At 45.8% G+C, this 25,278-nt stretch overlaps 1 long non-coding RNA gene across 1 annotated transcript in view; it reads right to left on the bottom strand.

The window, feature by feature from the left end:
• Window positions 1–25,278, bottom strand: part of LOC308606287 — a 122,939-nt gene that overhangs the window by 25,027 nt on the left and 72,634 nt on the right. The window contains exon 5 of the long non-coding RNA XR_014013792.1: window positions 20,623–20,731. This is a non-coding gene — a long non-coding RNA (uncharacterized lncRNA). The remainder of the gene's footprint in view (window positions 1–20,622; window positions 20,732–25,278) is intronic.

Raw genomic sequence — 25,278 nt, 5'->3', positions numbered from 1 at the left:
TTCTCTTCTGAACACACAGCTTCATTATGCAGTGCAGTGGGGACATTGTATCTCCTTGGCGGCTGTCGTGAGAATTTCTTATGGGCAGACACCCACTCTTAGGAGAGAAGAATATTTGAAAAGGTCTCTCTGGGGATAGGCGACGATGGGAACTGATCTTCCTGGGCCTGAATGCGAGCACGCGGATGGAGATGGGGCTGGACTTGTGTATTACTCCGGAGAGGGATGGAAGAGGACGATGAGGACGTAAGGGTGGGACATATGCTGCCCTGATGTCCCCCTTCCTGTGATCACTGCCCTTTCGGTAAAGCCACTAGGCTCAAAAGGCTTCCGATGAGTGCATTTATTTGGGAAATCCCTTTAAAATGCGGGCCTCTTGTTCAGCTCGATGAGGGAGGAATCGGAAGCCACGTGCAGGTGCTTGTGAGCTCAGGAGCCGGGAGAAATATGAGGACATGACTGTCGGCGGGATTCACAGCAGATGTGAGCACAACCCTGGATTCTTGACAATCCGTGGAGTTCGGATTTGGGACTAATTCGCACTAAACTTCCTAGGCCGGGGCGGGGGGCACGGATAACATCTGCCTTCCATCACTGCCATCCCTCCGCGAGCCTGCACTGATGTCGCCATTGCTTTCCTTCTCTAACAAAGAGCAGAGGCTCGGGCTCCATCTGTTGAGGCCCGCTCTGACTGAGGGCGTGGAATGGTCTCCGAGGAGGAGGCCGTGCACCCAATGTGAGGCGTGACCTTGATTATTAGCTCCTCGGAGGAGGGCAAGTGAGCTGAGACAGGGTGGCAGGCACGTGGTGTGTCTCCCACTCTTTAACCCGGACGGAGGTCACAGCTCCATCTTGGCCGCCACCAGGAAATAGCTTGTCAGAACATCAGGCGAAGGCACGAGGTTCCAGCTCATTGGAACCCAATTCGTAGAGGCACGCAGGCAGAGCAGGGAGCTGTGCCTGACTGGCTCCCGACAGACCTGGCAGATGTTGAGTTGGGACTCCGCTCTGCAGAGCTCAAGAGCGGGCTGGGCTCATCACCCAAACGGGGCCCCAGGGAGACAGCTGATGAGGGCACCCACAGTGCTGGGAGCTGCTTGGCTCTGTGCCCGCTCCCTAGCCCCCCACCAGCTCAGCTTGGAGGGGAGGGCCAGGCGGTGAGTCGCACGTGGGGAACTCTTGCAAAAGACCCAGCAATGCTTTTGGATGCCGCCCTGGTGTCACAAGCTGCGGAGTCTTCAGGGGGTTCGGCTGGTGCCGAGATGGGAGCTGGGTGCTGGGGTCCCGTCAGTGCTCATTTTCTGCCCCGCCCATCATTCTGGGGGAGAGAGGTGCGTATAAACCGTGCAAATCCAAAAGACGTCTTGGAGTCGCTCTGCCTGCCGGGGCTGGGAGAATAATCAGAGCCTCCCTCAGGCCAAACAAGTGCCTGCCTTGGAACCCAGACGCATTCCAGAAAGAAATGAGGGGTCTGTGTGTGCGTGGTCAAAATGCATGTGTGTGTGTTTAAACAGTGTGAGTCTACGTTCAGTATGTGTTTATTTTGAGAGTAGACATATTTAATAAGCGTGTGGGAGGCTATGTAGGGCCTGTGTTCTGCGTGGGCACACGGGCAGTAAGTGCGTGCTTTCTTCGTGTGCCGGCATGTTGAGCGCCCTGGGTGTGTGTGGCCAGTGTGTATGTGTGGCTATGCACGAGCGTGTGTGCGTTGGGCCACACGGTCAGTGATGCATTCTGGGGGTTCGTGTCCTTTGTGTGTGCATGGGCTACGAGTCTGTGTGTGCATGGGCTACGAGTCTGTAGGTCCACAAGGTGTTGGCCTCGAATGTATCTGTCATCCCAGTATGTGTATTGTGCGTGCATCCAATGGGTGTGCGTGGCCCACATGTATGTATTTTTTGCATACCCACTTTATGTGTGTCTGATGTACATGTCCCTTCGTGTGAATGAGTGAGAGAGAAAGCACAGGATTGTAGACAGTGAGTGCCAGCCTATCCACGGCCAGCTCAAGATGTCAGAACCTAGCACAGCACACAGAGCCTGCCTGCTCACAAGCTCTCCTACCCTCTGTTCCAGCCCCACTGCCTGCCGTGCTGGTGCCCTCCCCGCCCCGCATTGCTCCCCTGACTCTAATCCTGTAAAACCACCTGCAGCTCTCTGAACAGGCCAGGTTGCTCCAGGCCTCTGGACCTTTGCGCGTGCTGTGCCCTCTCCTGGAATACCTCTCCCCCCTCCCACCTTTCTGACACCTCCTCATCGGTTCTGATTCAGCTCAAGTGTTAACACGTCTGCGAAGCCTCCTTGCTGTGGCCGTGGAAAACTGACCATTTCCTACTCTGTCTCCCAATTAGGAGTGCGAGGTCCCCCAGGGCACCTCTAACGTTGGAGGCGCTTGTCCGCCTCCGTGACCGTGTTCCTGTACGAGACGGTAACTGCTGGGGTGAGGAAGACAGCGTCGGCCTCTGCTCTTTGAGCGTTTTTACGGTCCAGGCCATCTACTAAATACACTCACATCCTCACAGCAGCCTGGTTAGACAGGGGACTGTGTCCTCACTTTAGAGATGGGGTCACTAAGGCTCCCTGAGAGAGTCACAGACTCTTAAGTACCTAGGCAAGAAGTGAACCCAGTATCTGACCCCAGGGCCCAGGCGTTATTGTTACACCATTCCTGGGTCGGGACTTACTCTTCTGACTGATTTTTTTTCAAGAATTATTTGAGTGCTTCTGATACACCAAGTGCACTAAGCACTCAGAATACAGCCTCAGCTTGTCCTCACAGAGCTTGAATTCTAGTTCTGGTCCATCCCAGGAGGCTGGGATGGATGGTGTGTGTGCATGTGTGTGTGCATGTGTGTATGAGTGTGTTCTGTGAGCAGGTAAGTCCCCAAATCCAAGATGATCACACAGGATGCTACCTGCAAGACTAGCTGTGTAACTGCCAATTGGAGGCAATGAGATACAGACCGTCGGAATGCAAAGTGTGGTAGGTAGATAATGGCCCCCAAAGATGTCCTACTCCCCAGAATCTGTGAATATGTTAGATTACACAGCAAAGGGTAATTAAAGTTGCAGGTGGAATTAAGGCTGCTAATTAGCTGATTTTAAGATAGGGAGAGTATCCCGGATTATAAGGGTGTTCTTAAAAGTGCAAGGGAAAGCAAAAGAGATGATGTGATGTAAGAAGGGCTAGACTTGCCACTGCTGGCTTTGAAGACGGAGAGGTGAAGATGGAGGAAGGGGCCAGGAATCAAGCAGGTGGGCAGCTTCTAGAAGCTGGAAAGGCCAAGACATAGATTCTCCCCTAGAGCTTCCGAGGAACGCAGCCCTGCCAGCACCGTGTCTGTAGCCTAGTGAGACCCTTGCTGGAATTCTGACCTCTGGAACTGTAAGAGGAGGAGTGTGTGTTGTTTTGAGCCACTGAGTTTGAGGCAATTGTTAGGGCAGTCAGAGGAAATGGATAAAATGGGATCTGCCTGGGAGCTTGAGGGGCTAAAGGCATGATAAAGGGCGGAGAATGTGGAATGAGAAGAGCCAGTGAGCAAGTTCCAACTGTATATACCCTCAAGGTGATGGTCACAGCCCACGCACAGCAAGTGTCTGGTCGACCCTGACTTCTATGCAGTGACGGGAGCATTTCACCAAGCTATGAACAGCTACTTAAAGGAAGCTATATCATTCCTGCTGCTAATTTTAGAATAAATGTGAGACCCACCAGTGACTAATGTAGCCATTCCCCATGACAATGTGAACGTGACCCCAAACCAAGGCTCCCAGAAGCTCTGTAGGAAAAACTCTGGTGAGGCGGAGCCTCAGACCCTGTCCCGAAAGAAGGTCATTCTGATTCCCGACAGACCCACTCTGTGTGGACAGCGTCCCCGCTGTCCAGAAGCCATGGCCACTCAGCGTCGGCTGCATCAATAGCAATAAGTGAATAATTACGTATTTCCCATTTATGCTCATTGTTGGGGGCTGAGAGGAAGATCCACAAATAGGGCTGCTACCAAGGAGGCTCCTGAGGGAAAACCGGACAGAAGCGAGCAACGCTAGGGGTGGGTCCCATAACTGCAATTAGCACACTGCGTACACAGCACGTAAGGGCTCTGTCTGGGAGTTTGGGGTCCTCCCTCTGAAAGAGACAACTAGTTTATGCAGGGAGGGACGAGGGGAACTGTTTCCAAGTCCCTTTAATAGTCGAGTCTGCAAACAACCCTCTTCCTCTTTGTTCACGTGCTACCCTTCTCTCCCCTGCTTGGCTCTCAGCCGGGTCCCCTGCTCGCAGCTGTGCTCACTTGAATGGTAAATCAAGCACCCTAAAAACCTGGTGGGTGGAAGTTTTTTCAGCCTTGCCTGGGCTCTGTTTATCCCATGGTGGGGTCTTGCTGGATTTCTTCTCTCTCGATTACAGACAATCAGAATGCTGTCTGTCCTCTCCTCTGCTACTTTTTGTGTTGCAAATACAAGGGGTGAGAGAGTCCTGTTTGCTGTAGAAGAAAGGTGTTTCTGCAAGGAGTTAAGAGGCCCCAGGAGACCCCTACTCAGACCTTCCCAATTTTTCTCACCCTTCCAAGGGGTCTGCCAGGCGCCAGCTCCTGAATATTTTTTTCTGTCTCGGGCATCCTGCCTGAGGCTACCATTTTGTCTTTCAGGTGGACTCTGGGTAAAGCCCTTCTGCTTGGGGCTGGAGAAATTCCAATCACTCGGCTTTAGAAATATTTTATATCTTTTCGAGCAACCGATTCTTTTTTTTTCTAGCAACCTATTCTTTTTTTGTTTTGTTTTGGCTCTTTGGAAGGAAATGGCCAAAAACGGTCATGAAGACAAGTTAAACAGGTTAAAAAGAAAAAGACAGTTGACAGCATGAATATGGCAGGGACGTGGTTTCCCTGCTCTGTCCCCCATTTCCCTACGTAATTTGGGGTTACACGCATTTTCTTTTTAAAGATTATGAAACACTGAAAACAAATTCCTGAGTTTTGACTGACTGTTAGCGACAAAGGATTTTTCTGTGGCACCAAATGCAACATAGAGGATGGTAAAGATGGCACTTGTGATAATCAAATATGTTCCCAAACATTGTCAGATGTCTCCTGGGAGGCACAGTGGCTCCTGGTTGAGAACTACTCTCTCCAATGAATGCATTTTTATAGCAATTCTACAAGTTTGAGGGTTCACCTCAGAGAGGCAAAATGTCTTGTCTGAGACCACCCAGGTCTCCAGAATCCGGGTTCAACCTCAGATCTCAGGCCCCTTCCATAGCTCAGAGGCTGCCCCATGGACTGTGTCAGAAAATTCTGGGCGGCCAGAAGTGGGGGCGGCCCACCCTTAGTTCTGTCTGCTGGACACAGCAGAGTAGAGCCTCTTTCTCATCATGCAGAGGGCTTCTAGATCTGGCTGCAAAAAGAACAACACAGCCTCTGTTATGAAGAAACCCGCAGCTTAAAAAAAAAAAAAAAAGTAGGGACACATCTGATTCATCAGGATGACTCACACCTGGGATCACTTCGCCTCCACTCGGTGGGGCCTGTCCTGGCTTGTGAAGGGCCATGGCGACTTGAAGAGAGAAAACTCCCCTCTTGAAAGCTGGGAACGGATCCGCCCGTCTGGGTGCAGAGAAAGCTCAGCGCAGCCATCAAGATAACTTTATTAGGAACGTGGAATCAAATTGCAGAAAATCCAGGTGCGCGGCACTTGGAAGGTCCTTGGAAGTTTCCAAACCTGTCCTGGCCAGCTCACTGCGCCTTCCGAGAATAGCTCAGGAGCCTGGGAACAGTGGCCAGCCCCAGTGAGCAGAGGAAGGCATTAAGTAGTTGCTTAGCAAGACCAGGGCTGGAGGGGAAACGGATCTTCAGGTGAGAATGGGGGTGTGATCACCAAACACATCAAGCTGCTGACTTTGCCTCTTTACATACAATCCCATCGCCACCTTGGTTACACCAGGCCTCTGGGAAGCCCTGAGTGTGTCTGTTATCAGCTGATAGATGACTTTGTAATGGCACTCATGTCATTTTCTTGAGGACAAGAGGGTGTAATCTTCTTGCTTCGAGGGTCTCACATTTCTCGGTGCGCAGTTAATCCCCCATCCCGCTTGCTGAGTGACGGGGTTGACAGAGGAGCTGGTGAATTTCCATCAGCCCTATTAGGGGTCTTTGTGCCCCTTGAGCAGACAGTTGCCCAAATTTCACCCATTAGAGAAAAGAATGGGCTAATTAAGCCTGCCGGCCTAATTTTGTGCTTTCTAATTTTGCCCTTTAAATGCATCATAATTATCAGATGCAAAATACATTTTCAAATGCAGAGCCACTGACGGGTGTATTTTTAAATGTGCAGGGCTAAGACGGGAGTGAGCAAAGAAGCAGGCAATATTTTTAACTTGCTCCGGGGCAGGAGAAGGCCACATCCTCGCTGGTTCCTGCCGTTGTATGCGCAATGGAAATAGCATTTATTCAGTGTGTTGCCGCGATGGTGGTTATTGTGTCCCTGCCCTCGGCAATGCCGTTGGCCGACATGTCCCTTGGGGCACCCTGGGACAAGTGGGGTATGTGGTCACAGCCTTGGGACTCCTGGCTTCACATTCAGGCCCAGGGTACATGCCTCCTTGGAGTCAGGGTTGGTGTAGACATGAATTTGGAAGAGGTGGTTGTGATCACGTGATGCAATTCCCTTATTATTATTATCATGTTTCAGGTTTTCAATAGCTTTTCTTTGTTATTGACAAAAGCATGTATCCGTGGCCTTTGGTTATTAGAGCTTTTGGGCAGAACTGTTTTTCCTTCTCTCCGACTGATCCTAAGAACCATGATCCTATTCAAAGTGAATGCTGGAAACATTCGGTCATAAATAATTACATACCATATTACGTTTAAAAGATAACAGTATTTTGTTCAGCGTATGCAATCCACATAAACTGCACACCATAAATCAGTATAACATCGTGTATTTCAGTGGAGCCAACAGAAAAAATAACCACAACAGCATGTGAGCTTGGAGTTGTTCAGTCTTCAAGTAGGAGCACCCCCATTTCATGAAGAGCTTCCTTTACAGATGGGGAAACTGAGGCCCGGCGAGGGGAAGGGCGTGCTCAGGTTGGCATGGCACGTGAGGGAGAAGCAGGGTTGAAACAACTCCTGAATCTCCTCCTGCCACCTTCACGACAGAGGACACTGCAGCCCCTCCAGGTGGACCTGCTGCCCCTTGAATCCTGATGTTCGTTTCCAGGGGGCGTCAGCATCTCACTGCAGGACCATGGGCTGTAAGAACAGCAACTTATCTGCGGGGCTCTGCCAACAGGGTTCTGGAAGCTATTGGGTTCTGTCTGGAAGTACCTCCTAATTAGGCACGAGGAAACCGAGGACATGAATGGCCGTGGCAGGGTCATTCATAATCGCCAAAAGGTGGACAGAACCCATATGCCTATCAACTGGTGAATCGATAAACACACTTGTGTTACACCACACAATGGAATATTGTTCAGCCACGAAAAGGAGTGAAGGACTGATACAAGCTACGATGTGGATGAACCTTGAAAACATTATGCTAAATGAAGGAGTCACATTTTCTATGATTCCATTTATATAAAATGTCCAGAATAGGCAAATTCATAGAGAGAGAGAGAGAAAACAGATTTGTGTTTCTGGGGCTGGGAGTAGGGGGGAAGGGGCAGTGACTGTTTTCAGGTATGGAGCTTCTTTTGGGGGATGATGAAAATTTTCTGAAACTGGTGATAGTTGCACAACCCTGTGAATACACTAAAAGTCACTGAATTGTACATTTTAAAAGAGTACATTTTATGAATTGTACCTCTGTAAAAAGTATTGGGTTACACTGCAAAATTAAAACAAAACATTGATTATCTCTGCATTTTCCCTCAGAAATGGAAACCAAATGTTAGTTTCCATATTGATTTAGTGGTTTCTGAGGTCCTTTCTGAGCACCGTCCATGGGTTCACCATCGTGATGTCCACTTGAGGTGAGAAATGCTGAAGAGCAGAGGTGACGGTCCACTCTGAGAAAGGCAAGGGCCTTGCTGGGGTCACTGATGCCAGTGTAAGAAAATCAATTGGAGCAGAAATGCGCTGCCCCTGAAGCCAGATGGCCTGGGTTCAAATCCTGCCCACGCCACTTAGAGCTGTGTGACCCTAGGCAGATGACTTAACCCCTCTGTGCTTGAATGACCTCATCCGTAAAATGAAGATACTAACAGTACCGACTCTGAAGAATCTTTATGGAGATTAAAGGATGAACTGTTATTTGTAAAGAGCTGGAAAGGGGCCTGGCACTACATAAACACTACATATATTTCCTGTTAGATAAAATAACTTTGGAATTGTATTAAGTGCCTTTGCCTCTATAACTGCTAACCACAGACGTAGCAACTTAAAAGAACACCAATTTATTATCTTCCAGATCTGGAGGGCAGAGGTTCAAAGTGAGTCTCGGGGGTTAAAATCAAGGTGTGGGCAGGGCTGAGTTGGTTCTGGAGGCCCCTGGGGAGGATCCACTCCTCCCTTTCTCCGGTGTCTAGAGGCTGCCTGCACTTCCTGGCCCGTTGCCCTGTGTCACCGTGACCTCTGCCTCCTCTGTCACACCTCTTCTGGCTCTGACCCTCCAGGCACCCTCCCAGAAGGACCCTTGTGAATATGATGGGCCCACCTGGATAATCTCCCCCTGAAGACCCTTACCGTAACCGCATATGCAAAGTCTCGTTTTCCGTGTAAGATAACATGCTCACGGGTCCTGGGTTTAGAACGGGCACACCTCTGGGGGGCCTCTGTTCTGCCTACCACAGGCATATATTAAGTTATGGCACAGATGGTTAGAGCTACAGGCAATGGGTCAGGGGGTTAGGAAACACTGGCAACACTGAGATTTCTACTGAATTCAAATACACCAATGGATCGGGGTCTGGCTGGCACCCTGGGGCCAAAACCTCAAACGTTCTGTCTCCGGCTTTGCCCCTCCTGCACGCATCCTCTAACCAAGGGTCTAGGCGCTCTCTGTTCCCTCTGCCTGAAAACAGTTCCCTGCAGGCTTCCTTCACCTGTCGGCTCAAATGTCACCTTCTCAGTGGGGCTCACCTGACCATCCTACTTAAAACTGCAACCCACCCCTCCGCCCCTGCTCTCCCCACCCACCTCCTCTGCTGGATTTCTCTCCATGTTACTGTCTAATGCTCTATACAAGGTATGTATTTATTTGGCTTATTGTTTCTTCCTCTAGGAGGGATAAGGATTCTGTGGGTCTTGTTCACAGGCACCTAAAACTGCCTGGCACATAGGTGGGACTTAATATCTGCTCACTGACCGGCTGAATGAGCAAACCTCCACTGGGGCATTTACAGGCCGCATCACACTGTAGATGGAGACCCCTCTGTCTCCCTCGCAAAGCCCTGGAGGGCAAGCCCGAGCCGGAGTCCTCTCTCCAGGGCTCTCTGCACAGCAAGCACTGCTGCCTGGTGAACGACCCAAAGCGGGGTCTGAAAACAAATGGAAGGACACACAGCTACGGTGTGGGGGAGCTACGTGTCTAGCGTGGACACCTGGGGAGCTTGCAGCATAGACGGCAGGGGCGGGCACACCAGGCTTTCCTGCCCTCTGATACCAAAGCAGGCAGGTCCTCCTATTCACATGATTTAGGACTTTTCACAGTTCACTGTTAATGTTATTATTATTTTTGCACAAGTGATCTTGCACAAGGGAGTCTGTTCTCAGATGGTTCCTCAGTCAAGGTGACACTGAGTGCCCCTGTGTCTCGACTGGCACCTTGAGGCCAGGGGGAGCTGGGGATGGGCTGTGTCACTGGGCATGGTGTATTGTGAAAAGGCAGATGTGACCGACCCCCCGCTGCCTGACACCAGGCTGGCCTGATGCGTTCGTGGGACCATCGTGCCTGGGGAAGCATCTGCCTGGAGCACCCACTGACACACCCTGGAGTAAACTTTATAAGCGCGTCCACAGGAAAAACGTAAAATGTCACTGCAATGACGCCCCCCGCCCCCCAATCACAGCAGATGCAGACATGGAGCCTCAGCAAGCAGAGCTGACTTAACCCATATCACAGAGGGACTAGCGCTAGGTAGGGACGCAACTGGTACTCAACCATCTTGGCTTGAAAACCAATACTCTTTCATCATTCCCTGTGACGATGCAGGAAATATTCTCGCTCGCTCACCCATTCATTCATCCAACTGCACATTCAACCAATCGCCCAATCAACCCTTTTCCCATTCGTCTCCAGCTTGTCTCACATCATACTGCCCCTTGATCCTTCTGCTCTTGACGCAGTAGTCCTGTTTCAAGGCCTAGCAGACACCATGGTTTCTCCTACCGCAGGGCCTTTGCGCATGCTATTCTCGTTTCCTGGAGTACTCGCTCCTCCCTTCCTCGTTTCTTAGTCTTCTGCTCTCCTCAGGGGAGCCTTCCCTAACTTGCTGGAGTCATATCCCAATATTCTACACCCTCAGTACATAATGTAATTCCCCTCCATGGCACCTGCCACAGTTTTCAACTTTCCTTTTCTTTTGTTCACTTATTTATTTAAAAAGACGGTCGGATTACTGCCTGCCTCACTAATGAGACTGTGAGTTTGATGATGGCAGGGGCTGAGGTGCTCAATAAATTTTGTGAATGAATGAGCAGATGAGGATTGAACAAATGAACTTTAAAATTGACAACAAGCAGGTGGTAGGGAGGGAAAGAACTAAAATGAGAGAGAAAAGAATTCTGGAATGAGCAAAGGAGACAGAGAGAAAACGCGTTGTGTGAACGGTTATGATTCAACTTGGGAAGTGACCTTTATTATGAGAGAAGCTGAGATCCAGGCTGTGAGTCTGCTGCCATGGTGGAGACTGAGGGACTGGTTTGGGAAGCTTCCCAGAGGGAGGCGGGTTTTAACCTAGACTTGTCCTAGGGGACCCCACAATCTAGCAGACAGGATGAGGCAAACACCAGACGCTGTTGAAGTGCTGTGAGGTCACAGAGTCTAGGGCTTAGCGGGCTGGTCCAGGTGATGCCCATACAGGTGTGTCCCCCAAACAGCCTTTGGGGGCCCAAGACTAAGAGAATTCCTAGGGAGCCAACAAGCCTGATAAGGATGGGACTTAAGGCAGCCAAACCAGCATGTGGGGCAATTCCCACCCCTTCACCCCATAAATGCGGAGGGGCCCGAGGCTGTCCCACATTCCAAGGCGTAGCAGCTCCCTGGGGTAGGGTGATCCCCTCCAGGGGATATTCTGTCCCATGACCATTTGGATGGCAAAGAACTAGGCACGGCCCTTGCCTCCCCAGGGAGCTCTGCTATCCGGAAAACTCACTGCATTGACAAATTACTAAACGTGTTTTAAGGTAATGAAAGACAGTAGTAGGACACACTCTAACATGACGTTAAGATATCTACAGCGTGAAGGCATCCAGTTCACAGAAAGGGTGGAGACGCATAGCACCCTGAAGGTGGATGGCATCTCCAATTTATCTAGCCAGTGCCGGAATTTCCCATCTAACGTATTTTGTTCAACACACTCACTCCGTTTATGCTTGGAGATGCCTAATGGACCCATGGGAGAACTAACCAAGGGTGACCAGGTTCTCTGTGCATCTCCCCCGGATGCCTGCACATCAGGTGAGGGGTGGGGGAAGGCTGCTTCAGTCTCCCATCTTCCCTCCCCACAGCCATATAGAGTGTGTGTTTCAAAGGCTGCCCTCAACGAGGGGTCCACAGGAGGTGTGCTTTTCTCACAGGGGGGCTTCAAGAGGCCCTGGAAACAAGCCACAGAGGAACAGAGCCAATGAGGTTCTTTTCTGCCTAAATCTAGGCAAATCTGTGGTTTGTCCTCCAAACACACGTGTTTATCTCAGTTTCCTTTTGCAGCTTGAGCAACTGGAAACGAGCAGAGAAGCTGTGACCCCCACCTGCATTCTGCCCCTCTGAACCCGTCTGCTCCTCCAAAACCCTGGCACCATGACCCCATGACCCTTTTTTTACCAATGAACAAGCCCGAAGGTCTGCATCTACTATGCTCCTCGCGTGGTCCTGAGAACGCTTTCCAACCCTCTTCCCAGACTCCTGATCGTCTTTGCACCAAAATTAACTTCCATTCAACAACTGAGACATTCTTGGAGCTAAAAGGCACAGACCACTCTCCTTAGCCCTCGGGAGAGTGAAGCACAGAGCTAATAACTTTGGTCCTTCCTCACAGAGTGAGGATATTAACACCTGCTAGGTCCGAATGAACACCAAGTCTGACTTTTTCACATTACAGACAAGAAACTGAGGCCAGAGTGAGGAAAGGGTTTGTGGATGGATGATGACCTAGTATGTTGCTCAAAATGTGTATCTTGAGGGCTGCAGACACACAGCGTTGGGACAGCCTGGTACAGAGCTCAGAAAGCTCCCTCCACCCAGCCAGGGATTGTACAGAAGCTGCAGTGGAGCCTGGCATTCCCAGGCACTTTATATATGTTATCTTCATCTATGTGAAAAAGTCTAGGGCTGCAGTGGTTTCTTTCTTTCTTTTTTTTTTTTTTAAGTCACTAAACTAGTTAAAGAATCTGATGAAATCTAAAACTCTCTCCTTCATAAAAGTACATATGTATCAAACGTGACATTCAGTTTTAAGGGCTCCTTAAGGACTCCTGGACTCCAGGCTAAAAGCCCCTGCTCTAAGTTAAATATTATTATTTTCCCCATATAGAACATGAGCAAACTGAGGCTCAGAGAAGTTATGTGTTACACGTAGCATAGCATAGCACATCTCATGGCAAGGCGATACCCTTGAATAACAGACTGACTGGATTCCAAACCTCAAGTTGATTCCTTCCCCCAGAATACACTGAGATGAAAAGCTATAGATTCCAGAAAGCAAATGTTCACTCCTTCTTTACCCAATCAATATGTGTGTGTGTGTGTTTTTTCTTTTTTTTAAAGCTAAGTGCCTGGCATTGAAACAAGAGATGGCCCCTTGGAGCTTGCAAAAAAAGTTTTGCACAGCTATTAGCTAGCTTTCCTCTCTCCAAGAGACAGCCTTCAGCTGGGAACTCATGGCCGGCCTGCCCATGAGTTCCCACTTCCAGTAAGAGTGGACATACAGAGGTCCTTAGTGAAGGAGGTGGAGTGGATGCCCTGCTGAGGAAGTCCCTGGCTAAACAAGGAGCAGCGGAGGAACAAAATCAGCTAGCCGCCAAATGCCTTCCATCTAAGTTGATACGCAATGTAGCCAGATCCTACAGAGAACATCCCACCCCGATATTTTTAACATTCAGAATTTAGGTTTTCTCTCAGAGTTGTGCCGTGGTTGAATAAGGCCCCTTCTCTGTCTTCTGCGGAAATGGTGGGGCTGGAGACCACATACCGCCTGGTGGACCCTCTCTACCGTCCTCACGGGTATTCAAGTGATGCCTGGTTACAGTAAAGGGTAAAGAGCCAGCAGTGGGAGTGGAGGTCACCAGGAGGGTCCTGAGTCTGGCAAGTGAGAGAGACTGTTTAGAACACAGCACATAGCCCAGCTTGGTTTGCAGGGGCGATGTGAGGTGATGGGTGGATTTGCTTCTCACTCCCTCTCCTGCTTGACTCAGTGACCTCTCCTCAGTCTCTGTAGAAGCTTGGATTTCTCTTGAATCTGGTCCCAGGATACTTTTCCTGATTTCTGGCTACTAGGGTTTCCTCTACCTGCCCTCAAACCTGTTGAATCTCTTTTAGAGACTCTCCAACAGCCTAAGAGTGATCTCAAAACCAGAGTTCCTATATTGAGATAACGCAATTCTGGTTTCTTCTAGCTAGCCTAGCTCTGCACTGGTCTTCATGGAGATGAAGCTTGGGAAATCATCCTCCTTGGTGAAGTATCATCAGAAAAGGTTGTGAAGGGGCCTGGGGCAGAGTAGGGGTGGGTAGATGGGTACACTAGGCTGACCAAAGTTCAGTGGCCAATTAACTGATAATATTAAAGCCAGGAGAGTGCAGGGTGGACTTAATTGTCAGCACTGCCATTGCAAGTGGTCACTCAATGGCTCCCAACCCTCCTGCACATGAAGGGCCTTGAGTTCTTTTGCTGCTTCAGCCACAAAGTCTCAGTGATTGTGAACATGTCACTTCTTTGGGGGATTCTCCATCTATATTCTGGGTGGCACCACATGACTTCCCCAGGTCACTTTCTACTCCCCAGTTGTAGGCTTTTCTTTGTTTGAGACTTGAGAAACAATGCATCCAAAGTGATTTCCTTAAACTGAGTTATAATTTACACACAGAGAAATGCTCTTCAGCGCCCTGGTGACTGTGTTTTGATGAATACATATACTTGTGTAACCTCACTGCCTCTAACCAGAACACACAATGTTTCCATCACCACAAAAAGTTCCCTGGTGCCATTTTCCAGTCGATTCTTCACCTCAGAAATAACCTCGGGTCTGATTTCTACCACCGTAGCTTAGTTTTGCATATTCTAGAATTTCATATAAATGGAATTGTATGTACAGTTTGTACTTTTGTGTCTGACTTCTTTCACTCCGTACATTATTTCTGAGATTCATCCATGTTGCTACATGCATGCAGTTTATCCTTCTTTTTTGCTGAATAATATTCCTTTTTGACTATATCCAAGTTTCTTTATCCATTTTTCCTATCAATGGACATTTGGTCTTTTTCCAGTCGTTGGCTCTTATGAGTAAAGCTGCTAAGAACATTCTCAGACAAGGCTTTTTGCATATCCATGCCTTCATTTCTCTTGGATAAATAGCTAGGAATAGAATTTCTGGGTCATTAGGTAGATGTGTATTTAACTTTTTTGAGAAGCTGTTAAACAGTTTTCCAAAGTGGTTTTGACAATTTTATTCTCCCTCCAAAAATGTGTGGGAGTTCAGGTTGCTCCACACCCTCTCCATCATTTTACATTGTCATGCTCTTTCTCCTCAGCCATTCTAGAGAGTATATATCATGGTTCACAATGATTCCTGCATATATTTTCATTTTTTATATTTTCCTTTACCCAAAGCAGATCATTAAGACCATTTTAAAGAATTAAAGATACTTTCAATGCTTGTTAAATATCTACATTCTTTTGCAGATAGCGGGTATGCAGGATCATGCCCCATTTAATGAATCTATTCATTCCAGGTTGTTTTATCCCATTTCTTTTCATAAATACGTACCAACTGCCAAACATGTGTAAGTCTCTGGTGCTAGATTTCCATCAGGAAGGTAATGAAAAGACCTCATTTGTGCCCTCAAGGGCCTTACAGGGGAGGTAGAACCCAATCAAAAAATGTTACATTGTTGCTACGATGTAACCTGGGGGGTATATACCCCAATAGGAGAGACAAGTATTTTGAGGGTGCTGGACAGGGAATAATAATTCCCACCATACTCATCGAGGAAGGAGACAGATGTGTTTTTGCGAATTTGTATGTGAAGCAGTATCAGAGGCACCGGGGAAGGAGGGGCAGGGAGGTTAAAACCTGATTGTGCCTGTTTCCCAAAGTGGTGTGAGGTGGGCACAGAGCCATTAGTGGAGCCCAGGGAGTTTAAGGATTGCACCAACGAGTGGACAGCTGTGAGATGTGCCGGGGCTGCCCAAGATGGGCAACGGGGTCACAGGAGCTGAGTGCAGGGCATTAAGAAAGAGGACGTGGTGGCTGGGCTTTTTCTCCAAGTCTTGATCTGGAAAGCATGCTAGGCATCTGAGGAAGGGATGCCTGGCCTTCTGTGAGGAATACCTCCCCAATCTCCAGGCTTGGGCTCCATTTCCTCTGTGATGTCAGTGTTTTCCTAGGCCCTGGAAGAGCGATGGTTCTGGAAACACAGTGAGGAACCCACCCTGGCTAGGGAAGTGCTGGGGAAGCATCCCTCTCCGTCCTGGCTGGAGTCACCCCAGTAGAAAGATCCCGAAGAGTGGGCCTGTCAGAGGCCCATATAGTGTCCCTCTGGTTTCATGCTGACTGAGCCATCTCCCATTCCTTCTTACAATATCTGACATTTACGGTGCACCTACCGTAGGCAGTATACTAGGCAAACTGCCAGGGATGCACGGATGAAAGTCGTGACCCCTAAGTTTAAAGTTTAGTCATGGAAAGAGGAGGAGGAAAGCAAAGAACGAAAGGTCACACACAGAGGCCAGCAAAATTATGTGAGCTGCTACTGGGTGAGGGTGTGGGGATGAGGATCTTCCAATTAGGAGTCCAGGCCACCCCTTTTGGAGATGATCCCCAAGCCAGTTCTTCTTCCTGAGAGCAAGTGGAAAGAGCCCCCTGGACTGAAAAGTTGAGTGTCCTTGGAGCCTACAAAGAACGGGGACTTGAACCATAAAATCTCCAAAGTCCCGGGAAAATCCCATGCTAAAAATGTCTTCTCTCCAGGCTAAGCGGGAGTTAACTCTGGCCGCTAGCGTGCTGTGGGTCGGGGAGGGTAAGAGAGTCCAAACAAAACTTCTACGCGTTGTTATGAATGACAAGGCACAATCTCAATACAAGCAGGTTAAAAGTAGCTGATTAAATAGGAGCTTTCTCATAGGTACGAAAGTACAGGAAAACACGTAGTATACACAGGATTCAGTACCATCCGAGGGGCCAGGCATCACTGGGGGTCTTGGTACATATCCCCAGAGATAAGAGGGGACGACTGTAAATAGTCCAACTGTTGATATGATCATGATATGAAACAGCAGGACTCCCTCTTCAGATTTACTACTGGGAGTTTTCACTCCCGTTTTCGGCCTTGATTTTCTTGATGACATTTCTTCATCTTGATACCGCAGGGTTGTAGGAGACAGGCCAATTCATACACAGTACTCTCTCTCTCTCCCTCATCACCAAATAAAAAAAAATGCAAGGCTCCCTGAAATCCCATCCGTGTCTGTCACCATTAGTGAGTGTGGCAGATTGCAGGAAGTCTGAGGGCGTGCGTGGGAACAAGAGGAAGGCAATCAGAGCAAAAGGCTCGCTCACTCTAAAAAATACAGAATATATACATTATGACCATGTGTTTTCTCTTCTGAATGTGTTAGCTGGAAGCTGGAAGTCTGGCTTGGGTCTCTGGCCTAAAGCAGCGACCAAAAAGGGGCTATGACCTCATCATCTAGTCTTGCAGCCTCAATAAGAAACCTCATTCCTCAACTTAGTGAAATCCAAGAAGTGATTATGTCTAAGAATCTAGGGAAGGTCTCATTCTCTTCGCACTTATTACCGCATCCAAAGCAAACACAGCAATGCTTATTAACACCCAAGGTGTCAACTTGTGTGTGGGTCCTTGGAAATGCAGAAGTTACCACTGGCAGTTTCTATCAAGGCTGACTACACTTAATCTGTCAGAAGGGGCTGAAAGATTTACCGAATTGAAATCCTTTCTGTGACCTTCAGGTCTGCTGCTGTGCTCTGACCTACCACAGACCAAAACAATCATTCTGTTTGTCAAATTCACGGTTGGCCATTGTGCAAGGGCCCCGAGTTACTCAGGAAAGATCTTCAGAAACGATTACGGCAAATCCCCTGTTATTGTTGGTTGTCTCTTGTTTTCGTTCAGAACCTTGCTCAACTCTCAGTCCTATCTATCTTTCCTTTTAAGTTTTCACAGTGTCTTTTTTGAAGTAAGGGGAGCTGTTCTGGATTTATAAAATGATACATGGGCTTGATACCAATTTTTTTTTTTAAACAGAGAGAGAATAATTATGGGATTCACCTTGCTCCAGGGACTGTGCAAGAAACCAGAGTGGAGGGATTGCATGTTACCATGATGATGACCTGAGAAAAATGTTATGTCTACGAGGAAACTGAGGTTCAGAGATGTCATTTCACTCACCTCAGGTCACACAAATAGTAAACAGTGGAGACAGAATTAAAAACCTTTCAGAGCTTAATCCCAATTCCACATATCATGTTACCCCCCCCCCTTTTTTTTTAATACCTCCAGGGTTTTGTTTGTTAGCCACAGCTCTGAGTGAGTCCATGGTGGTGAACAGTCAGGGAAAAGTCATAGTGCCATCCCAGCAGGAAGGAGAAAGAGTTCTGTGTCTCTCCAGAGGTTGAGAAGACATACTGATGGGCCAGAAATTAACTAATACCTATTCATCAGAGGGGAGAGGGTTAAGATAGAGATGTAGGAAAAGCGGCCTGCAGAGATTTCCTGCTGGTTGGAAAAGTTGATGTTCTTTATCTTAAAAATAGAAAATCAATTCAATTATAGTGCTGAAGATAACATTTCTTTCTAGGTGCACCCAGAGACGATTGACTGCATCTCTGAAAGTGAAAAATTCTGCTAAAATCTTCAAGCCCTGGCATTCGGATAGATCCTGAGCTTCCCAAATACCCCCATTCACAACAGAGATGAACCCCAAGTCTTCTGTTGGAAACACGAAGAGTCTATCTTGAATCTTAAAGTTTGCTGCTGCTGAATCAGAGTCCCTCCCACCCAGAAGAGACTGTTCCCAGTTGGACGCTCTCCTGCCAACAAGAATTGCTGACAGATTTGTAAGTTCCAGAATCCGGAATAGCTACATATTAATTGCATTTAATTACGCAAGACTAGAGATTATCAAATATCTTCTAGATACTTTGTGCTACGTTTCAGGTACTGATGTAAAATTTGAAGGCTAAATAATGCAAATTTCCCTTTTGGAAAGCTTAACTAGTCCACCATTCTACCTAATGGGGGCTATTCCTTTGCTGTTGTGAAATGAAGTTTTCCTATCTGCACTGGAGTTGTAGGTAACCAAAGAATCCTTGCCCCAGCAGACAGCATTTGGCCCTAAGCAATCTGTGATTAATTAAGCACTGAGTCCAGCTGCAGGTTCTAAAATGTTCAACATTTAATACACGTTAAGTAACATTTCTTCCTCCCATCAGAGAAGGGGAGACCAGACAAAATAATTGTCTAGATCTAGTGCCCAAACTCATCTGATTTTTCATATCAGTCATTTGATGATTACTTTGTTTGCAGACCAGTGTTTAAGAACTGTCCCCCACCACCCCAAATGTAAGTTTGTGCAGCCACTATGGAAAACAGTATGGAGGGTCCTCAGAAAAATAAAAACAGAATTACCATATGATCCAGCAATCCCATTCCTGGGCATATACCCAGACCAAACTGTAATTCAAAAAGATACATGCACCCCTATGTTCATAGCAGCACTATTCACAATAGCGAAGACATGGAAACAACCTCAATGTCCATCGACAGATGAATGGATAAAGAAAATGTGGTACATAAATACAGTGGAATACTACTCAGCCATAAAACAGAACGGAATAATGTCATATGCAGCAACATGGATGCAACTAGAGATTCTCGTACTAAATGAAGTCAGAAAGAAAAATACTATAGGATAACACTTATATGTAGAATCTAAAATATGGCACAAATGAACCTATCTATGAAACAGACTCACAGACATGGAGAACAGACTTGTGGTTGCCAAGGGGGGAGGGGGTGGGGGAGGGATGGAGTGGGAGTTTGGGGTGAGCAGATGCAAACTATGATATAGAGAACTGATAAACAACAGGGTCCTACTGTATAGCACAGGGAACTATATTCAATATCCTGGGATAAACCATAATGGAAAAGAATATTAAAAAGAATGTATATATGCTTTATAGGTTTGGTTCAGTAAGCAAATTATGTATGAGAGAAAAGCTCAAAAATACTGCCCCCCCCCATAAAAAGAACTTCCCCTCTTGACCAACTGAGGCCACAGGCTCAGTAAAACTTTATGATGGCAAAATCTGTCCATCTTGAAAGAGAATGATTGAGCTGAACAAGCAGTGTGGTTTGCTGGAAGATTCTAGGTTCTGTACCTCACTTGCCCAACATTTGCTGGGGGACCTTGGGTGGCTCCCAGCATAGCCATAAGTCTCATGTTGCTCCCCTGTAACATAAGAGGATTGGCCCCTCTGATGTCTAAGACCCTTTAGAGCTAAGGTTCTATGTATTTATGGCAAAGTACAGAAGAACCCGAAATTGTTCCCAAATATAATGGGAACAGAGCAAATGAAAACCAGTGTAAGAGGTTAAAGAGTGGGGGTGGTGGGCTTCCCTGGTGGCACAGTGGCTGAGAATCCACCTGCCAACGCAGGGGACACGGGTTTGAGCCCTGGTCCGGGAAGATCCCACATGCCGTGGAGCAACTAAGCCCGTGTGCCACAACTACTGAGCCTGCGCTCTAGAGTCCGCAAGCCACAACCACTGAGCCCGCATGCCACAACTACTGAAGCCCGCGTGCCTAGAGCCTGTGCTCCGCAACAAAGAAGCCACCGCACTGAGAAGCCTGTGCACCGCAATGAAGAGTAGCCCCTGCTCACCGCAACCAGAGAAAGCCCGCGCGCAGCAACGAAGACCCAACGCAGCCAAAAATAAATAAATAAATAATAATTAAAAAAAAGAGTGCGGGTGGTGAAGAGCCAACATTTGCCAGCAGAGACCTGGGTTCAAGTTCTGCCTCTACTGCTTACAGATTGTATAACCTCAAGGTACTCTCCCTCTCTAAACTTCCAGTTCTTTCTTTGTAAAAAATATTTAGTAATACTACATGCCTTGTAGGATGGAGGTGAGCATTAACTCTGATAAATATGAAGCACTTGGTACAGTTCTGAGACAGAACAAGCTCTCAATTGCTGAATCCAAATAAAAATTAAAAGAATAACTGGAACGTACCTGTACTCAGGTGTCTGTTCCCTCAGGCTATTTTCTTTGGTCTGTCCGTCCTCCTCTTGATGGGCTCCTTAACTCTTTCTACTAAGCCTCTCAGATTTCAGCCTTCTGTCTGCAAAGCAATGCCAGGATGTTTGTTAATTGTTCAAAGTAGGGCCATCTAAGTTTTCTCTATAGTCCACAGAATTCAGAGCAGGTCTTTCACTGGACATTAGTAGGGGCATTTGTCTATGATGTATACATGCTGGCGTCAAACTGGTCTCCCCACAGCTTGTACACATACTCCCCAGTCTGTTCTACGCAATGTACCCAGACGATCACATCCCTCTAAAGTGCAACTCTCTGTAATAGCTTCCCACTGATTTTATTTGTTGATAAAGCAGAGATTCTTAACACAGCCCTGCTTATTTCAGACCTTCCTAATTTCACTAGACTCACTTTGTATCTCTACTTTCCCCAATGATAAGCTTCCTCTTGGAACCTTAAAAACAACATGCTCTTCTGTGTATCAGGACTACTGACACAATGATTCAGCCACCTGAAATATCAGCCCCCTCCATGTACACTCTTGCACTTCATTCACAGCCCAGCTCAAAAGCTTTTTCCTCCAGGAAGTACTCCTTGATATATATATATATATATATATATATATATATATATATATATATATATGTATATATTTTAAATTGATGTATAGTTGATTTACAATGTTGTATTAATTTCAGGTGTACAGCACAGTCATTCAGTTATATATGTGTGTGTGTGTGTGTTTATATATATATGCATTCTTCTTCAGATTCTTTTCTCTTATAGGTTATTACAAAATATTGAGGTTATTCCCTGTGCTATATGATAGGTCCTTGTTGGTTATCTATTTTATGTATAGTAGTATATATATGTTAATCCCAAACTCTTAATTTATTCTCCATCCATCCAAGACAAGATAGGACTTCTTGGTAAATGTGTTCATAGGAGGCCTACCCTGTTTAACTCCTTTTTTTAAAAAAGCAATCATTACAAGAAAAATTTATGGTGCAATCCATAATCTGATATCTAACCTTTCCTCCTCCCCAGTTCAGGCTGGGCCTGTCCTTTCCACTTCTACATTCACACTGCCCAATCCAGTGCCCGGCGCATAGTGGGTATTCAATAATGCTTAGCAAATGAATGACTGGCTATTTGAATGAAGACATACATATACAAAATGAAGGAGTTTCATCCTGTACTGCAAGATGTGGAGTTGGATGCTCATAAATTATTTACAAAGTTAGACGTTTGACAGGAACAAAATGATCCTGAGATCCTGAGAGGCTCCAGGATGTACAGTTGTTGAAATGTCACCTTTAAGACGTGGGTATTGATTTACAGTTTGCATTCTTAAGTACAGAGGATTCTGTACGAGCAGGGGGAAAAAAAACAAGTTTTGCATCGCGGTGAAGGAGAAGGCTAAGTCACGTTTGGTATCATCTGTCGGAAGGCTGTGTGGGGAGTGTGTGTGTGTGTGTGTTATGCGCATGCATGTGCTCACTTAAGAGGTTTACACTGACTGGCTTTCTTGATGGTAATAAGAAAAAAGCTTTAAGACTTATTTTTTTCATCAGAGATTAGTTTTTCCTGTTTCAATACTACAACTGAATGGAATCACACAGCAGTACAATTGTATCTGGCTTCTGCTCAGCATAACGTTTTGACAGTTCATCCAGGTTGTGATGTGTTCGTAGTTTGTCACTTTTTCTTGCTGTGTAGTAATCTATTCTATGGCTATATCACAAGTTGTTTATCTGTTTCATTTTGATGAACATCTGGGCTCTCTTCATAGTTATTTATTAATAAAATATCTATAAATATTCTTGTTAAGAGCCTTGTTGTGTATATATGCTTTCATTTCTTTTGGGTCAACATCTAAGAGTGATATTGCTGGGTCATGGGGTAGGTATAGGTTTACTTTTATGATATTGCTGGACTGATTTTCAAGGTGATTTTACCATTTTGCACTCCCAGTGGGTCCACATCAACATCTGGTTCCGCCAATCTCTTTTATTTTAGCCATCCTAGTGGGTGTATAACATTATGTCATAGTTTTAGTTTGTATTTTCCTGATGACTAATGTTGAACATATTTTCATGTGCTTATTGACCATTTGATATTTTTCTTTGGTAAGTTCTTGTTTGAGTCTTCTATTTTATTTTAAATGGTGTCATTTATCTTTTAAATATTGAGTTTCATTGGTTATATATGTATGTATATATTTTGAATATGAATCCTAAGTCAGATATATGTATTGCAGTTATTTTCTCCAAGTCTGTGTCTTGCTTGTTCACTTTTTAAAGTTAGCTGTCTTTTGAAGCACAAATTGCTTAATTTAATTGAAGTCCACTTTTACCAATGTTTCCCCTTATAATTACTACTTTTTGTGTTCTAAGAAACGTTTGCTCACTTAAATGTTGTGAAGATATTCTCCTAGTTTCCTTATAGAAGCTTTATAGTTTTAGCTTTTATGTTTAGGTCTGTGAATCATCTCCAATTGATTTTTGTCTAGGATGTAAGATATGAATCAAAGCATTTTTTTCCATACAAACTTCTTTCCCCACTGAATTGCATTGGTCCCTTTGTTGAAAATTAACTAACTGACCATTCCTAATTATTTTACATTTAACTATGTTCTTTAGATTATTTACATCCATTGTATGTGTATGATAAAAATATTACATAATGATGTGCTACTGTACATCTCTTCCCAACTTTGTGTTCACTGAGGTCAGTTTGGTAGCTTGAAATCAGCCATGCTGGGAATATTTACACCATGGAAAGAGGCAAACACTACAAATCAAGGCTCAGTTTACCGTGGTTTTGTTTCTGTAGAATTGAGAATGTGTTGGAAACAATGTTAATAGTACAGATTAACCTTAAAATCGTGTCTGCAACTATGAAAATGTGAATAGCACAAAAATTTGAGGGAATATTCTTCCAGTATTTGAAAGCTATTATTCGAGTCAACGAATTAGTCACACATATCATTAATGAATCAGTAAAGCTCTAGTAAACATTATTCACCTTCCTCTTTCCATTAATGTAAACAAAAATATCAACAAACATTCACACAGGAACTATCCTCACCTTCCTATTGCAATCGGAGGTGTGCTTCGGATGTGAGCGCAAGAACCCCAAGAGAGGGCTTATACACTGCAGGCTGTAAGCAAACTTGAGGATTACCATTAGATAACATTCAAGGTCTTGGCCAGTTTGCAGAAAATTAAGAAAAAACTTTCTGGAGGAGGGGCCCTGATGGTTTTGAAGGAGGAGGTAAAATGGCCATGCATCCCAGGAGGAGAGCCCAGCTGAAGGTTCAGCCTGAACAAAAGCACACAGGTGGGGAGGCCATCTTGGAAATGGTCCTCCCTCCAGGTCGGACAGGGCGATGGCAGGTCAAGGCTAATGGTGGGGGAAAAAGCTGGGCAAGTTGCATTGGCGTAATTCTGTGAACTCCAAACTGCAGAGTTTGTACTTGTATCAGAAGGCAGTAGGGAGCCAGTGAAGATCTTTGAGCAAGGAACTCACATGGCCAGAGGTGTATTTTCTGATGGTTAATCTGGCAGCTGGAAACAGGCAACAGAAGCCCAAACTGAGCCAGTGGTCATCAGAATAGAAGGGATATGAGTAATGGAAGAAATATATCCAGGGGAGAGGTAACAGGACTTGGAAAAATAATTCTACTTTAAGTGCTTTTAAGTTTTATTTTAATCTATAATTTTTACTTTTTATGGAGGTTTGAGGATGTAGGGAGGTGTCAGTGAATCAGAAGAGTGTAAAATAAAGACATTGAGGGAAAGTACTCTGGAATTTTTACATCAAACCCCCATTTTTCTTCATTTGAAGAATCTGGGGTTATTGAGAGTGTTTCTACTCCAGTGAATACTTACATATTTTAATTAATGTCCATCTTAACACTTATTTACCACTTCCTTTCTAGGGGCTTGTTATTTAATAAAAGGAATAATATAAAGGCTTGCTTTTTTTTTTTTTTTTTAAACCAGAAATATTTAAAGAATGCTCTCTGTTTGCCTTTGAGAGCATTCTGGGCCAGGTGACTTTAGGCCATAAAGACTTGAGCGAGGCTTTGGGTCACGTCCTGTCACTGAGCTCTCTGGCTTTGTCTTGTTTACATGGAATATAGAGGAGATATTGCGGAGACCACTTCATTCTCAGGACCATCTGAAACCAGTCAGGCATAATTCTCAAGAAAATACATATTCTTTTAAAAATGATTTCTTGTTGGAAACTGTAATATATTAGAATACTTTAGAAGTTTTAGACATTCACCGGGGAAAAAAATCCTGAAAAGAATATTCTCATAGGCCATACACAGACCATAAGCAACTGGTGAATTGTTATTGCAGCTAAACTGGTCAAAAAGAAGGCATGCCTTTTTTTTTGCAAATCAGACTGCATTATTTTAAGTCATCTTCTTCCTTCTGTGATTACAAAAAATATGACTTTAGGTTGTCAAATAATTCATACAACACACAGGTAAACAGTGTAATGCAGGGGCTCAGAGGGCTGTTGTAGTGTCAGAATATCTGGGTCTATATCTCTGCAGCTTTATTGTTCTGTGGCCTTCGGCACACAATGTCTTAAAACTCTGTTTCTCTACTGTAATAT

The sequence above is a fragment of the Mesoplodon bidens genome, assembly GCF_964165515.1.
Source record: "Mesoplodon bidens genome assembly, chromosome: 18".
In the NCBI taxonomy this organism is placed as follows: Eukaryota; Metazoa; Chordata; class Mammalia; order Artiodactyla; family Ziphiidae; genus Mesoplodon; species Mesoplodon bidens.
The sequence above is the reverse complement of the archived record's forward strand: the minus strand, read 5'-3'. Positions and strand labels throughout refer to the sequence as shown.